We start from the raw sequence: 3649 nt of genomic DNA, 5'->3' as shown, positions 1-3649 counted from the left end.
ATTTCAAACAATCCACCCCGCACGTTGATTTAACAAGTTGAGGAGCAAATGCATTTGCAACCTATGCAAGTGCCTGAGAGATCTGACTGAAAGATTCCACCAATCAATAAAATATTTGTATTTTTAAGACTTCAAAAATTAAATATTATTCCAAGTCAAGTCAAGTCATGTGATAATTAAAAAAATTCTCTGTATTTTTTTATTATAAAAAATATATACGGCCCTTTTTTCCCCCCAGTAATTAAACAGTATTCAATACCCTACAAACTAAAATACAAAAATAGTTTTGGTGCATTGATATGATAAAGTAAACTGAATCCACTAAAATTTGATTCCTTGTGATATATTCGTATCTACTTTGATTAAAATAAACAACAAAATTAATCAATCACCAATAGCCAAAATAGTAACATTGATAGAAGCACTGAATGCGGTCAAGTTCTAAAATTTAGAAAGAGAAAAAGTTTTTAAGTACCCCCATCTCAGCACAATAATCTTTGGCAGTAGTTGTTGCCTCGGCGAGGAGGCGACCGGGAATAAAAGAAGTGAACAAGGTTTGGAAATGGGTAGTAGTAGAAGAAGAAGAAGATGCATCTGTTAATTTACAAGGCAACCACTCTTTAGCAGTGTTCTCGGATATGCAAAGTTTTTCAATCCGTGATTGGAACACTGCGAGTAGCAGTGATATGAACCCCAACAACATCAACTCTGCATTCATTCACACCATAAAATGATATTGATCAGGCACACCCAGAATATATCCAGCTCTCTAGATATGTATGTATATATGAATGTAAGTAATAGAGAGAGTGGTGATCTTCTTTGATCTTCTGTAAGGCCTGAAAGAGAGGCTTCTGGTTCTTTTTCTTGAGATACTGCAAATTAAAAGAGTCATTTATTTTATATGAATAATTAATGATGATCAGTTTAGCAAAGTAGTGTTAAGACTAAGAAAATTGAAAATGATATATGGATGTAGAACAGAGATTGACATACCTTGCCAGTGTAGTGAAGGAGACGTTCGGCGACGAGAGAGATGGCAACGATAACAGTGCACAGAGAAGCAACAACCCATGTTGGGGTGTACTCCAAAGTTAGACCTTCTTCTACCATGTCTCTGTGTCGGTCTCTTAACCAAATTAAAATGATGATATAGTGCACTCTCACTCTTTTCTCTCCTTCAAATTCTTGTCTTTAAAACAAGAAAAAGGGAAATTAATAAGAGAATAGAATCACAAGCTAGAAGAGTAGGATGGAGGAGCTGTAAAGCAGCTAGCTGGTGGAATTATCAATTGAAATTTTGTACCTGCTAGGCCACCACTGCCATTTTAGACAAACCTCCTTATTATGGGCCAAAAAGAAAAGTAAATGTGACAATGTATGGGGTTTGGCCCTCATCCACACCATCACCTTATCTCTTGGCCGGTCAACAAGGGTGTTCTATACTTATTTTCTTTTTCTTTTCTCACAAATACAAACACTCATCTCACACTCTCTCATCCTCTACCACCAGTGTACCTCCTTCTCCACCATCTCCACCATCATTTTTCTGGCAAGATCACCGCATAATCCTTAAGAACCTCTAAGCACCTTTACATCTTTTATTTGAGGTCAAATTTCTAACCCTGTTGGTGAGTTTTATATTTTGCTTGAGGTTATATTTTTATCTAAGCTTTAACAATGATACCATGTGATTTATGAGTTTTGGAAGTGATATTTATGTGTTTATATAAATGAGTTTTGTTTTGGTGGATTTATTTGATGAGTGTTTTTGTAATTTTTACCATGGTGGCTATCTAAGTGGTGAAGATTTGAGGGTTTTGGCTTTTTAATATGAAATAGATGGTAAATATAATTTTTATTGATTATTTAGATTTAGTTGAAGTTCTAAATTGTTTGTCTTGGAAGACTTTGTGATTTTGCTTCCACAGGTCTCTTGATGACATTATACAAATTTTATGGAAGTTAGTCATAATGTTGGAGATGATATTAAATGGGTTAACTTTATAAATTGGAGTCCATGCCTTGTGAATTAAATTGTTGAGAAATTTTGGAAGTGGAATACATTATTGATGAGGTTAAGTGCTAGGTTTGCCTAATTAAGTGCTTATTTGGCAATTCCTAATTTATAACTAGATACAATTTCAAGATTTATGCTTATTGTGATAGATTTGCTTGATATTATTTAAGTTTTAACTAATCTCCTTTAGAGCTTGGAGAATTAGGCTTTTTGCATGTTGCAAGATAAGTAGCTTTTTAATGGAATTTTTGAAAAATAATCATGTTTCATAAACATTGTTTTTAGGTCAAACACATTTTGAAAAATTATATATGGATATATGTTTTCTTAAAATGATGACATGGGGCACTCTCACTCTTTTCTCTCCTTCAAATTCTTGTCTTCAAAACAAGGAAAGGGAAATTAATAAGAGAATAGAATCACAAGCTAGAAGAGTGGAATGGAGGAGCTGTAAAGCAGCTAGCTGGTGGGAATGTGGGATTATCAATTGAAATTTTGTACCTGCTAGGTGCCATTTTAGACAAACCTCCTTATTATATGGGCCAAAAAGAAAAGTAAAATAAATGTGAAAATTTATGGGATTTGGCCCTCAAGGCTAAAGCTTAAACATGCTGACCGAGACCCACACCGACACCGCTAATGAGTTCGAACATCAACTCCAAACAAATGAAAAACTCTACGCATTAACTACAATGATAATCAAATTATGCAAACCCTTACCTGAGATCTGAATTTGTTGAGAGGAAAGAGCAGTGAAAGAGGCAGTGTGGTGAGTGAGAGGCAATGTGGTGTGAGAGTTATGGGTGAGTGAGAGTTAGTGAGGTTGAGAGACTTAGTGAGGCTGAGAGACTGAGGATGCTCTGTTTTTGGGTGCGCTGTGTACTGACCGTGTTTATATATGGCTAAGTATTAAATTTTTTTAAGGGCTCAGCGTGTAATGTGTTTTGCCCAGTGGAACTCGAGTCTATAAGACTCGAGTTCCTTGAAATTTCACTATATCCGTGATATTAATATTTCCAGTAAAACTCGAGTCTTTAAGACTCGAGTTCTTTAAAATCACATCTCGATTTTTAACAACTCGAGATCTAAGTGGACAAAATTAAGTCCAGCTCACCAACTAGTCTGGGACACGGTGGAACAGCATCTCGAGTTTCTAAAACTCGAGATGCTAGTTTCCATTATACTTTCAACCGATGCTTAACTAACTATATACAACTATATTACACTGGTATTCTGCACATTTCCTCCTCTACCACCAGTGTACCTCCTTCTCCACCATCTCCACCATCATTTTTCTGGCAAGATCACCGCATAATCCTTTAGAACTTCTAAGCACCTTTACATCTTTTATTTGAGGTCAAATTTCTAACCCTGTTGGTGAGTTTTATATTTTGCTTGAGGTTATATTTTTATCTAAGCTTTAACAATGATATCATGTGATTTATGAATTTTGGAAGTGATATTTATGTGTTTATATGTATGAGTTTTGTTTTTGTGGATTTATTTGATGAGTGGGTTTGTAATTTTTACCATGGTGGCTATCTAAGTGGTGAAGATTTGAGAGTTTTGACTTTTTAACGTAAAATAAATGGTAAATATAATTTTTATTGATTATTTAGAGTTAGTTGA

General features: G+C 34.8%; 1 long non-coding RNA gene across 1 annotated transcript; it reads right to left on the bottom strand.

Annotated features, from left to right (window-relative positions):
* Window positions 1–380: 380 nt before the first annotated feature.
* On the bottom strand, window positions 381–1656 carry LOC136063357 (uncharacterized). The gene is made up of 2 exons (XR_010625040.1): window positions 997–1656; window positions 381–875 (listed from the first exon to the last, which is right to left on the bottom strand). It is a non-coding gene; the product is annotated as an uncharacterized LOC136063357 (long non-coding RNA).
* Between the last annotated feature and the right edge of the window lie 1993 nt (window positions 1657–3649).

The sequence above is a fragment of the Quercus suber genome, unplaced genomic scaffold, assembly GCF_002906115.3.
Source record: "Quercus suber isolate HL8 unplaced genomic scaffold, Cork oak 2.0 scaffold_516, whole genome shotgun sequence".
Taxonomy (NCBI): Eukaryota; Viridiplantae; Streptophyta; class Magnoliopsida; order Fagales; family Fagaceae; genus Quercus; species Quercus suber.
The sequence above is the reverse complement of the archived record's forward strand: the minus strand, read 5'-3'. Positions and strand labels throughout refer to the sequence as shown.